Raw genomic sequence first — 14,426 nt, forward strand, 5'->3', positions numbered from 1 at the left:
CATCTTTGAATTTTGTTAAAAGGTTTTTTTTTTCTATGCTGAAATCTAGTAAAATTGTGCTGAACACTAGGATTAATGTTTGAAACATTTATAGGGAAGTAGAACATTATTTAAAATTGTGTTATTTTTCCTATCTTTAAATAAATTTGAGCCCACATAGCCAGTCTTTATAAACACGAAGGGAAGGTGGAGATGGCGGAGGCAGAGGCAGCTCCTGCTGCTCTGCTCCTGCCAGTAGAGATGGCAGAGGCAGAGGCAGCTCCTGCTGCTCTGCTCCTGCCGAATGAGGTGGTGGAGGCGTGTAGTTTCCTGCCGGTGAAGGTGGCAGAGGCAGAGGCAGCTCCTGCTGCTCTACTCCTGTCGATGGAGGTGGCGGAGGCATGTAGTCTCCTGGCAGCAGAGGTGGGAGCAGCGTGTAGTCTTCCCTTATTACAGGGGACTGGTGTGGCTCTCCCTCACTTGCAGAGGAAAGGTGCGGCTCTCCCTCACTTGCAGGGGACTGGTGTGGCTCTCCCTTACTTGCAGGTGAAGGTGATGGAGGCAGAGGAAGCACCTGCTCCTCCTCCAGGTGGTGACGGTAGGGGAAGTGATACAAGCAGGCACTCACCCTCTGCTGGTGGAAGTGGGAACAGCTCCCTCTCGGGCTTTGGATGCCCGTAGTCCCCCCATCTGGGCTCTGGACTCTCGTGGTTCCCCCGTCTGGGCGCTGGACTCCCGCAGTCCCCCTGCCTGGGCGGTGGAGACCCTGCTATCTGGGCTGCTGTTCTATTTATAGCTGCCTCCAGGTAGCAGAGGACCAACTCCACCCCTTCCTCCAGGGAGTTTGGGTTGTGTTCCCTCTCGTATGCCTCCCATTGCTCCCTGTCCATCAGCCACAGGACCCGGATGGCTATCGGCATGGACTGGGCCTCCAGCCCAGCATTGTCCTGGATCCAGTCCCTCAACCTGACAGCGTCTTCTGACTTTTTTTTTTTTAAACAAGAAACTGCGGTTCCTGCTCTGGTCTGCATCTAGGAGGCGCTGGTAATGCCACAATGACACCAGGTGTCACAAAGACAGCAGGGGTGGGGGACATCAGACCAGAAACAGGAACTAGTAAATAAACGACAGAAAGGTGGAGTTTGGTGGAGCTGAGCAAATGGTCTCGCTCAACATTTAAAAAATGAACAGAAATAAACAGTTATAAGATAAATAAAAACACAGGACACGGCATTGGTAGCCAAAACAAACAGACAAACAAAACGGACTAACACTAAACAAACACGGTGAGCAGATATTTTAACTATTACTATTATTATTATTATTACCTCCATCTCCAATCCCGTTCTCCACTCACTGAACACACAACACTGAGTGAGTGAAAACATGCTGCTTTTATGCAGCTGTACCGAGACTCGATTGCTAATCAATCATTCAATTGGAGTCGCGGTACAACTGCACGTGAATTAATAAAGTGCAATTCCCCGTGCTCATATATTATTACTTTGTACTTGCACGTGAAATGCTGTGCAATCCTCGTGCCTAAATACAAATATACATTTTAAACACTTGCGTTTCACAGACCCGTTTATATCCTGTGTACCAATGACTATACACCAACATTAAACACACAACATATAACACAAAATACACACAGGGGCGGGCACTTTGCCACAACCTGTTACTAAGTAACTGTAGTGCAGCAGTGTAAACCAAAGCATTAGTGTGTAATTGTTGTCATAAACATGCTTAGTTCTCCTACTACATGTTGATATTACAGTGAATATGCTTTGTACCATTTCTGATTGAATAGAACCTATTGTTACTATCCAGAATTCTGCAAAGTCTTTGCACACCACGCACTCTTGCCTTTCCTGGTTAAGCTACGTGGGAACCTGAAGTTGACAAATGTTCCCGCTTGTCCAGTCATCAGTGTAATGATTAAAATGGTATGTGGGGGGTTTATTATATTTGTTAGGAAGGGTGGAGCTGTGTGTTAACAGCACTCATCGACTCCTGATTTTTCAGGAGGTTAATAGGGTGTAGATGTAAAAGTATAGAAAACAGGAACGAGAGAAAAGAAAATTAGATTGGTAAAATGTGTTGTTAATTCCATGGGGATAATCAGCCACCAATGGTACAATTAATTGTGTTTCTTTTTTGGGAGATTAATACGTAATTGCAGTGCAAGGGTATGACAGGACATACTTACACTAGGTAGCTCAGAGTAGCATAAACCAGATCAGGGAGACCTGAGCAAGAGAATTGAGAATAGCAAGGTGTTATATAACCTGCTCTTCAGGGTAATCCTCATGCCTTGACAACTTGGCTTGCAGTAAGGGAGAGTTTTTTTTAGCCATGACCAACTTGAAAGATGCTTTGCAGGCATGGGCTCCCATGATAAACAATCGTGGGTGGGATACAGTGCATATCTGATTTCATTTTTGTCTTTTTAACAAAATGGTCCATCATTAAATGACCATTTGATTGTATTATGCATCATACAAGTAGCCAATCAGGACAATTGCATGTATTGTCACCTGCATATCGCTATAGGTATCATCATATCATGAGAGTAGTGTATCATTACACCCCTAGATATCCATGGGATTCTTTGTGTTAACAGTTTAAAAATTTCTAAACATTCGTATTGACAGCAATGTGTTTTTATGGTAAACATTGGTCAATTTGTTTACACAGTATTGGAATATGTACAGACAACAGTAAAACAGTAGGTGATTTTTAATAAAAGTGGGTCTAGGTGAAGACAGCAGAATTCAATTCAATGCAGTAGCGTAACCCAGGAATTAAAAAAAAAATAACAGTAAAATATCCTGTTTCACACAAATGATACTGTCACAAATAGCTGAGTTGGGTGGAGGTGTAAAAATAATAAAATCCATACAATGGTGTGATGTTGCAAAGTTTCTTTTCTTTTTCTTTAATCCTGTCTACTAGCAATAGTAACCAGTAAGCAAAGAAGATGTCCAAACAAAGGAGAAACACTAACTGAAATGTGGAGAGACAAAACAAATAAACAACAAAGTAAAATTATCCAGGCTGTCGGTGGCTGTTCTCACCTTTCTGGCCGTTCTGATGTCCGGCCTCCTGGTTGCTTGTCTCCCTTTTAAAGCAGTTTGTTCAGGTCTGCCGAAAAATCACAGTTAGCATTTGTTTTATAATGAACAAAAAAAATCCCTCCACACCTCTCCCATACTTCTCTGTAGCTTCAAGAACCAGCCCCGACTGCTACAGCACGGCCACCTTTATGTGCCGCGGAGCGCCCCCTAATCAGCGATCAGTGTTTTAATCGCCTTCGATGTGTTTTAATCGTTTCCAGCACATTCCATGTTTTTGCCCTCAACAAAGATGGTGACCGGCCTTTTGGGACTTCTGCCCCAAAGGCGGAACTGCCACGTCACACAATCTCTGTTGGGACCTGCTAGGCTGGCTCACAGCCCCCTGGCCACTGGGAGGGTGGATTACAGCATGGGATCACTTTACCCACATACTCCCCCCCCCCCCCCCCCCCCCCAGAGTGATGCCAAAGGAAAACTCGGACTTATCTAACACCCCCCCCCCCCCCCCCCCCCCCCCCCCAAATTGACCACCCTTATGTTCTTTTTAATGCATTTTGGTTGTAAACCGCGTAATGTTGTGGACACCAAAAGAGAAGGGCTGCAACACCAGGTGCCACCGCGTTACCCTGGCGTTCTTGTCCTTCATAGTGTTCAACCACTTTAAAGGGGAGTGGTCTGTGACGAGCATAAAGTGATGTCCTTAGAGATAATATTTTAATGTTTTCATGGCCTATTTTATCGCAAAGCATTGTTTTTCTATCACATGATACCTAGATTCTCTAGGAGAAGATTACGGCTAAGATATAGAATGGGGTGTTTTATGTTATCTTTCTCCTGAGACAGAACCGCCCCCAAACCTACCTCAGAGACGTCGGTTTGGAGGATGAACTCCGGCACAATAAGTGCTGGGGCCTGACTAAGGCTTGTTTTAATAGATTGAAAGGCCCTCTGACACACTGCACTACATTTTGCTCTGTCAGTAGTAACCCACCAAGCCTAACAGTAACACTGGGCTTTTGTGGTAGGGACCGGGGTGTCTACCAAAGCCTGGACTTTAGAGACAAGTAACTTAATCCTACCCTTGTCCATGATAAACCCTAAGTATTTGGTTTCTTCTTTTCCAAAGGCGCACTTCGCCATGTTTGCAGTGAGACCAGCCTCTCTCAAAGACTTAAGGTCGGTAGAGCTGTATATGACTATGTCATCAATGTATGCCGCAGCATACTCTCAATGTGGAAGTAACAACGTTTACCCTCCTGAAGTCAATGCACAGCCTCAAAGTGCCTTCAGGTTTCTTAACAGGGACAATCGGGCTGCACAATTCACTTCTAGAGGGCTATATAACTCCAAGCCTGAGCATACTCTCTACCTCTTCCCGGACGGCTTCCCTCTGGCTCTCCGGGATCCGGTAGGCTCGGACTCTGACCATGGTACCTGGCGGAGTGACAACAGCATGTTTAATCATGTGAGTTCTACCAAGCACCCTAGAAAACACATCACCAAACTGTTGAATGAGGTGCCTTAATTCTCTCTGCTGATCAGCCGTTAACTGCTCCCCCATCGGAACATCAGCGGACTCTAGTGGCTCAACTGAGGGCCCAAAATCCTCCTCAACATTCTCTGAGGAAATAAAATGGACTTCCTGTTCTATCCAGGGTTTGAGTAGATTGACATGATAAATTTGATATTCTTTGCGGCGCGCAGGCTGCCATATCAAACAGCTGTGATGTTGGCGTGGGGAGCAATAACAACACCTTGTCTCCTGGCCAAAAGATCTGCATTCTTCCCTTGTTGTTACAGTGTTGCTCTTGCTTTTGTGTGCGACTTTGAGATTGTCTTGAGCCAACTGACCGATCAATTCTGGATGGTCTTGTAGTTGTAAAACAAACTTTACTGCATTTTTGGATGATTTTGAAGATTCTTCTCAACCTTGTCTTATTAAGTCAAGGATTCCCCTTGGTTGACGGCCATACAATAACTCAAATGGGGAAAACGCCGTTGAAGACTGGGGAACCTCTCAAACTGCAAAAAGGAGATAAGGAAAAAGCTTAGCCCAATTCTTTTTCTCCTGATCTACAAAGCGGCGCAGCATCTGCTTGAGGGTCTGGTCTCTACCAGCCCATTCGTCTGTGGATAATAAATTGAGTAGAGTGCATCATGCATAAAGGGGCTGCCTCTGGATATCGGGTAGCATAATCCATCACCACTAATATGTACCGGTACGCTCAAACGGTGTAGAAATAATTGCCAGTGGTACCAAAGGAACAGGGCAAACTCATTTCAGGGCTGTTAACTGACAGTCAGAGCATTCTGAGACATATCTCCGAACCTGAGTGTAGAGCACGGGCCAATAAAACCCGGGCCAGGATGCGCTGCTGGGTCTTTTTGACCCCTAGGTGGCCTGCAAAGGGTAAGTCATGCGCTAATCGCATAACTTCAGCCCAAAAGGGTCCAGGAACAACCAACTGGGTACTCTCCGGTTCTGGCTGCCCGGGTTACTCTATAGAGTAAGTGCCCGGCTACAATAAAGTGCGGAAACGTCTCAGGTTGACTATCATTTAAATCCTTCCCCTCAACGGACCTGACTTGCTCCCTAGTAAATTTTAAAGTGGAATCATTCTGTTGTTCCAATGCCAAATCAATATCTCTGTTCCACAATTCAAGTACATTGAGAGTCTCTACCATGCCTCCGTTACCAGTAACTCCGCCCCCCAGGTCACACTGAATGGCCATTCCCTTGCCAGACTGTTTAATACTTTGGCTTACAAACCCGTCATTCCATTCCCTTAAAGGTGTTAATGTACTTTCATGAGGCTCCGCCCTACATTCATGGCATGTCTTTCGTTGGCGGAACCGGGAATAAAGCAGATCAGATTGGAGCAGGAAAATTTCACCAATTGTTTTCTTCCACTCACCGTTGCATTGCTGACTTGGATCTATAGCCACTTCTCGACCTAGAATTAAGTCAAAGAAGTGCCAGTCTCTTCCCAGCAATACTGGATACGGCAGCGTTTCTGTGACAGCGACTTTAACGTATTCTGTCTGACCACCAGCGGTGATCCTAACTTTAGTGGTAGGGTGCATCCTAGTTTTGCCATGAATACAAGCAATAGCCACCTTTTCTTGTGGCTCCCAGTTTACATCCTCCAACACTTCTTGCCGAATTATCATCTGCGTGCAGCCGCCCACTAACGTGTGCGTTCTCCTATTTCCGACCTGTACATTAAGACAATAAGGGCCCTTCCAGCCAAACCCGTTTCCTTAACCTGCTGTCGGAACCCATGTCTTGACAGCGCTGTCCACCTCCATACTGGGACAGTCACAGACTAGGTGTCCAGCTTCCTGACAGCGAAAGCACCTGGTGGTAGAGGGCTGTGAAGAGGGAAAGTGGCATTCTGTCCGGTTGGTCCAGTGGGTTAGGGGGGTTTTCTCTGGCCCACCGGGGTGCCAACCGCGGTCACCACTCTCTTGGAGATGGATTGGGCCCTCTGGGCTTACCTTTGGAGTCAGCTGATTCGGTCCGGGTAGCTGCCTTTGGAATCTGCTTGACAGTAGGCAGGGCAAGGGGTCCCGGGACAGCATCTTCGTATGCCTTGGCCAAGGCAATGGCTTCCACAAGGGTCATCTGATGATGTCCCACTCACTCACGATTCCTGTCATCGAGGACAGTGGTAAGTTGCTCCACAGTGATGATCTCGGCCACCTCCTTGGCAGTTCTCTGGTCCAGACGCAGCCAGCGGGAGCACTGATCCCAAAGGTGGGAACCCACCGCCCTTGGCTGCATCCCCTCTGGTCGGTGGTAGTTGCGGAAGCGGCGATGGTAGGTTTCTTCAACTGGTTTATCAGGAACTCAAAGAAGGTGACCAGTTGATCTGAGCACCTGGCCTCCCGTTGTTCCTGCCGCTGTGCTTGCTCTTGTAAAATTTGAACCATTGTCGTTGGATCCATGATAGGTTCAAATCCCGCTTCTTACACCACGTGCCACAAATAGATGAGTTGGGTGGAGGTGTAAAAATAATAAAATCCATACAATGGTGTGATGTTGCAAAGTTTCTTTTCTTTTTCTTTATTCCTGTCTACTAGCAATAGTAACCAGTAAACAAAGAAAATGTCCAAACAAAGGAGAAACATTAACTGAAATGTGGAGAGACGAAACAAATAAACAACAAAGTAAAATGATCCAGGCCTTGGGTGGCTGTTCTCACCTTTCTGGCCGTTCTGGTGTCCGGCCTCCTGGTTGCTTGTCCCCCTTTGTTCAGGTCTGCCGAAAAATCCCAGTTAGTATTTGTTTTATAATGAACAAAAAAATCCCTCAGCACCTCTCCCATACTTCTCTGGAGCTTCAAGAACCAGCCCCGATTGCTACTGCATGACCCCCTTTATGTGCGGCAGAACGCCTCCTAATCAGTGGAACACCAATCAGCTTTTTAATCGCCTCCCAATTCTGGGACTTTCCAGCATATTCTGTGTTGTTGTCCTTAACAAATACGGTGACCGTCCTTTTGGGACTTCTGCCTCAAAGGTGGAACTGCCACGTCACACAATCTCTGTTGGGGCCTTCTAGGGTGGCTCACAACCCCCTGGTGGCAGGGAGGGTGGATTATAGCACAGCTCGCTTTATCTCATCACAGCTATCCTGAAAACAACACAGGAGTTTACATGTCTCCTTTGTTTTTCCTATTTAGATGAATGTGCTCATCATGTAAACATAAATATTCAGTCATGGTAATATTCTCCACCTGGATGGATTTCACATCAGTCGAAGAAACATTAAAGGTGGAATTAATGCATAGCACATAAATTATAGCCTTAAAGAACAAAGCAAAGCCGTGTTGGTGCTGTCCCTGGATGAACAAGAAAGAAGCTGGGTTTGGGCTACACAATGCAATGCTGTTGAAACATGATTTATTCTGTCTTTCATCTCAACAAGGGTTTGTAAGCTAACAATTGCAAAATCCGTAGCAATTAAACTGGATTGACAGAGACTGCTGAGGTGAAATGCTGGGTAAAATTAAAAAGCCTGTGTGCAGGTGTTAGCGTGCATTCGAAAGGCTGGTGGTTTGAGCTCTCACTGGGCATCTGCAAAGCAAACAGACATGCCTGGAGAGTTTGTTAGACAGCATGAAATACAAGCTAAACAACCCTCACAAATAAGCTGTCAGCCCATTCCTACAGGGAATATACAAGGGAATGGCCAATGTGAAATGCCTTTGTCTGAACTGTATGGCACATTGTGTGGTCATGTGACCACTATTCCTCCTAAGGGGGTGTTCAATTGATACATGCAGTATTATGATCTTCTGCTATTTAGATTTATTGAATAGGGATTACTCAATATATATTTCCAAACAATTTAAAGACAATTGGAAGACTTTGAATGTTTAGTAAGCATTGTATTTATCCACCGGATAGCCACAGTGAAATCATTCCATGCAGCCTTCAAAATATGCAGAACACTAGAATCACTGCCACTCACCATGTATTTATGCTTTGAGATACTGTATATAAACAGAATGCTTTTTGTAGCTCTGAGCAAAGGGATATTGTGGCACACTATATTGACTGTAAAGTGAAACACTGGTTACCCACAACAAACCCAAATAACAAAAGAAATGTTCTTTTACTGCAGGTCATATAAATGGCAAAAAATGTCCTTGTGTTTGAACTTGTAGTGCATGGAGTTTCTGTGCTATGTACCCTAGGGGAAATCTTTTTAAAAACATGTTACAGACTACTATACAGGTTTCAAGTACAGGACTTTTTAAATATCAGCCTTCAATTTCAGATATCGAAACGATGTTTCTGCCTTATCTTTACCAATGAAAAATAATAGTTCATAATCTGCAAAGGATAAATAAATAATCCTAATGTTAATATTTTATAAAAGAATATATAATACATGCATACAACTGAAGTTAAAACTATGTGTCCAAATTGCCACATCACTGTTTTATGTTGTATAAAGGAGTATTTTTTAACTTCTATTGAAAACGTTTGTCACAGAACTATGCTAGGTTTTTTTTTTTTTGGTAAAACAAAATCTGTGATGCCTATAAACTGCTTTGATTGCAAGGAGATTTTCAGAATGGAAAACTCAAGACTGGAGAGAGGCGTTTTATAATGTTAAAATAATGATATTCCTCTGTAAATAATTGCTTTGCATTTGCACTAGCTTCAGGGCTCTTTTCCAACCTATTTTTTTTTTTTTTTTGTGTAATAAAAAATATTAACTTGAAGGCAATAGTGTGTAGCTTTCTTTGACAAAATACAGAAACAGCTGAGGGCTATCCCAACTGCTGTAACTGCACCTTAAGAGACAGAACTTACACTATACCTATGGCTACAAGTTTTGCATCACCCTAGAATTAACACACTTTGCTTCATGAAGTCTCATAGTTCGTTACGTTAACATATTGAATTACGTACCGCTTTGTAGTTTTCCATATACAGTACTTAACTGACAAATTGAAAAATGTGACATTACGAAATGTAACATGAAATACCGTCCTACTATTATTACTTCCCGTAGACTTTTGCAATATCATTTTGTAGTTTCCTTGGTTATATGATGTGTTTTTTCTTTGTTTGTTTGGTTTAATTATGTCTCAATCCTAAAATTCTAGTTGATGTTAAACTTTTGGTCATAGCAGTAAGCTGCATTACTCAAGAATCTCAGCAAGTCTTGGCAAAAACACCCTACAAATGTGTTCAAGGAGGATGTCTGATTTAGGTTGCTGGTTCTTTCAGTGTCAGACACATGTCTCAGATGTAAAAACCATTGATTTGTTTAAATACATTTAAAAAACAAGGTTTTCACAACAAGACCAAAATAACATTTTATTTTTCCCCAGCCATGATTACGTATCTGTACAGGAACTGTGGCATCTTGTATCTCTCCACCTCACAGGTGTACTGGCCCAAACAGCTTTTAAAATAATTATTACATATTTAAAATATTTAAGGCAATGGATTCTTACCAAAAACTTACCAAAACTACTTTCTAAATGCATTGTTTTTCTTCTGTTTTTCTTCCATTAATTATTGAAATATTTTATTATAATCTTTTATATTACGTAATATGATCGAATATGTTGTTGTTCAAGATATCTAGCAGTACCACTCAGAACAGAATGTACCTTTCCAAGTTCATACTCCCTGCCTTCTCTCTGTATTGCATAAATGACAATAACAAGTGTTGGATGCAGAAAAGTATTGGAGCAATCTATAAAAAGATGCCACCTACCAGGCTCATACTCGCTGCTGGCTTGTTTTTTCTTCGTTGTTTCTGTGCTCTCTGTTCTCAGTTAGATAAGATTTTACCAGAGCCAAGTCAAATGGCAGTTCTTGGCTGCGTCTGCATTTTCTTGGTGACTAATGAAAGTGTTTCGAGCATCGGGACAACATGTTGAGGTTGTGAGACAAACGTTATCTGATCAAGCTAATCTTGATTGACAGAGAAAGTCCTATTACACAGGTGTGTGTTTTACATATACACACAGAAACACACACCTGTATAATATGACTTCATCTGTCAATCAACATTAGCTTGATCAGAAAAAGTTTGTATCACAACCTCAACATGTTGTCCCGATGCTCGAAACACTTTCATTAGTCACCAAATATGTAGTATTTTGTTATTTATTTGCAATATTCCTATCATAGAAACGCAAGTCCTTTCGAACAGCATCCATAATGGACTCAAACCATCATAATGTTGTATATATATATATATATATATATATATATATATATATATATATATATATATATATATATATATATATATATATATATATATTTACTATGGAAGTTGTTTCAACTTTAATTGAAGTACCATAGGGTATATTTGCAGAAAAGTCTAGTATTCTGCACCCTTTGTTTAATGTGAGTGCCGTCTTTAAGCAGTATCATCTTGTAATATTTATCACACCTCATCATGCTAAGCAACATGCTGAAGACAGAAACTGCTTAAGGATGGTACTTACATTAAAAAATTGATCCAGAGTTGGAAAAAATTACTTTAAAATGAGCAAAGGTGCACAGGTGGGTGTACATAGGATTCCATACATAGAAAAAATAAGAACAGGGCAATAGACAAGTTAATGTCTAGAAATTAATCTGACCATCAGCAGCAGACTGAGACAAAATCAATCCAGTTAGGACTGCGGATGGCAGAATTCAGTCTCTCCAACTCATATGATGAAAGAAGTTACTGTTTGAGTGCTCAATGCAAAGGATGCAAGAGGCAGGTTTTTAATCTGGACAGAACATGAAGAACATCATATTATAATGACAGGGAAATACTGATGGTTGATTTAAATAATGTACAAATAGCAATTATATAAAAATGAATACGGTAAGTACAAGGAATGTTTGAGTTTTGTGTAATGGCTGTTTGCAGATTGCATTGCAGACTGCAAATGAAACTGGCAACAGTTTGATTCTGGAACAAGATGAGTTTTACAGACTAGAAATATGGCATTAGAGATGTAGCGCCTACTTTAATGACAAGGCCCTTTGCAAAGCACAAATACAGCAGAGACAGGAATGTGAGGTGAGGATCAGAAAGGATTTCATTCTCAGCACCTAAATAAGCACCTTAGTCATAATGGCACCCTCATCATGAGTTAGCCTATTTTCAGTATTTAAATTGACAATTATTATTGACTAAAAGGTGCCAGCTGAAGAAAGACAATCGGGTCAGGAATGCGACAGTCAATAACAAAGGGGCTTTATTCAGTTTCCAGGCAAACCCCACGGTGCTTTAGTATCAATTATTATGTGGATCTGGTGACTTTTTATTTCCTTTTAGGCAATTGCCAAGAACCCATCCTGTTACATTATGCAAAGGATAATTCCAGTCCAGGTAACCTGGTTGAATTTCCCAAATTGCTTTAGGTTTGTGGTCCGTATGGACCCCAGGCATAGTGTATTGGCGGGCCCGACCTTCTCGCGTGACTATCTCGGGCACCTTGTTCAAGGCTTGTTTGAAAGTACAGATATGGAGCATTCCAATGATGTATCGTATGTCTTGAACACACGTTCCTAAGCGAAACTACAGCAAATAGCGTCCCAGTTTCAATGTCATTTAAAAGTGGAGGCTTTGCACTTCCAGATCAGAGGCATTCCCTCCAGATCCAGAGATTTCACATTTCTTTTCAGGAGGTAAGAATGAGTTTTTTTTTAAAAGGTACATTTAGAATTTTAGAGGATTTTCTAAAGGTTTTTTTTTTCTCTGAAAACATTTTGTTCCCTAAGATGTATTCATAATGTGCAAGTCCCACCTTTACAAAGATGGCGGACGCGCTGTGACATCCTGCCTGTTGGCAGCTGCAACCGTTGATTTCTATAACATTTCTCCAGACATTCAATTTACTTTGACTGCCCAGTATAAGATCACTTCATGCGCAGCAGGTGTTAGGGCCGCTAGGCACAGAGTCTGTGCTGCATAGCATTTGAGTGAGAGGCACAGGTGGGGGCCTAATACTTGTTGCAGAGGAAATTAATTTAGTTGTGAGAGCCGTGTTTAAGTTTTGTGCCAGTCAGAGAATATATAATCTAGAAAATGAAGTACATCAGATTTGTTTTTTACAATGTAGCCATGGTGTGCCAATATAATATCACTGGAGGTTTAAGGTTTAAGAATTATACTTATATAGAATTATACTTATATATTATGTACAGTGCATTCCAATGAATTGCATACATGATAATTGCATATTCCAGTGTTAAAAAGTGAAGCATGTTTCCTATGAAAATGCACATGCAGTAGATTCCTGTGACATGCATATCGCATGTGCCTAACAGTTTTATGAATTTAACCAGAATAAGGATCATACATTTTCAAAAGAAATCCACTTCACAATTGTATGCAATTATCAGGTAAACAATTAAATGCATTACACTGTATATGTTAATGTGGAAGGGTGGTGGGTAATTCACTGACACACAGGACAGAACAGTTGTACTTGGAACACCGCCCAGGTGCCCAGTTTTATTTTCAGCAATTTTACTGTTTTACCCGCAGAGGGCACTGTTGTCCGTGGGCTGCCTATCAACAATGATAAACAGCACCACAGAAATACCAAAGCTGGTAAGTTGAATGAACTGCGGGCGCACTAGCAGGTGCTCAAAATAATATAGAGAACAGAAGGCGAAAAGAACAAGGGAAAATAAAACAGTAATAAAACTACAAATAAAAGGTGCTGCACTCAGCAATGTTATCCCGGTCACCGCTACCCGCACGACCCGGATCACCGTCCTACTCTGGCAGCTCCCTGCCTACTCTAAACAATAATTTGGGGGTCTGCCCAAGGGTTCCCCGCTGTCACTGTCTGGCTTGTTCGTTGTTCCCACCTGGTCTCTCCGTCCTTGACCAGCACTTCCGCACACACAGCGCGTCTACAAAGGCAGACCTGAGGAAACAGCAGAGCGTTATTTTATAGGACCAACAATCTCTCAAGACGCGCCTCTCAGCCATTCAGAGAGGGGGAAAGTCCACACACCCACTTTCCCACCTCACCGTGTCACTGCTATGACTCACAGACGGTTGTTGGACGACTGCCGCCCTTTTCCTGCAGCCCTGTGAACACGCCAGCAGAGTCAGCACAGATCTCTCCCTGTTACAGTTACTGATAATTGCATATGCTGGTAATTGCATAAACTCTTACAGACACCTGGTATGCAATTAACAAGAACCTACTGTAATAGGACTTAATATGATGTGCTTCTGATATTATTTAAAGTTGGATTTCAGTGCTACTTGCAAGAATTGTCTTAATAAATTCAGTATATACTGAACATTTCACCAACCTAATTGTTTTTGTTTCTCCCATACGGAACACAAATATATTTTAAATATATAATAAGAAATATATGATACTTATTTTCCCAGCATCATTCTTGAATGAAATAGAATATATAAAAAATATATGATCAAGATATGTTCTACATTTTTCATTCACCAAAATTGGCCCCTTTTCTAGATATAAAAAATATATGAATGAGATATAAGATAAATATATTGAGAAATATAAAATGAATATGAGAAAAATACCTGACGTATACATTTTAAATATGACATTTAATATATGTACTTGTGTATTGTACATAATTAAAAAAAAAAAGCAACAAAAAAAGCTCTTTTTATAAAATCAGGGGTGTTTATTTGGCAGAGATTGCAAACAGCAGTGACTCACCACTCACTAACTAACACACACACACACACACACACACACACACACACACACACACACACACACACACACACACACACACACACACACACACACACACACACGCGCACTGGCACTGGCACCTCCCCACTCCTGCAGACGTGCACACCTCTCAGTGTGATTTTTGCAGATT

At 41.9% G+C, this 14,426-nt stretch overlaps 1 long non-coding RNA gene across 1 annotated transcript; it reads right to left on the bottom strand.

The window, feature by feature from the left end:
• Positions 1–1,055: 1,055 nt before the first annotated feature.
• LOC121294479 lies at positions 1,056–10,451 on the bottom strand. The gene is made up of 6 exons (XR_005946799.1): positions 10,303–10,451; positions 7,265–7,320; positions 4,429–4,493; positions 3,060–3,126; positions 2,192–2,231; positions 1,056–1,092 (listed from the first exon to the last, which is right to left on the bottom strand). It is a non-coding gene; the product is annotated as an uncharacterized LOC121294479 (long non-coding RNA).
• Positions 10,452–14,426: the final 3,975 nt, after the last annotated feature.

This window comes from Polyodon spathula, chromosome 19, assembly GCF_017654505.1.
Source record: "Polyodon spathula isolate WHYD16114869_AA chromosome 19, ASM1765450v1, whole genome shotgun sequence".
NCBI classification, from domain to species: Eukaryota; Metazoa; Chordata; class Actinopteri; order Acipenseriformes; family Polyodontidae; genus Polyodon; species Polyodon spathula.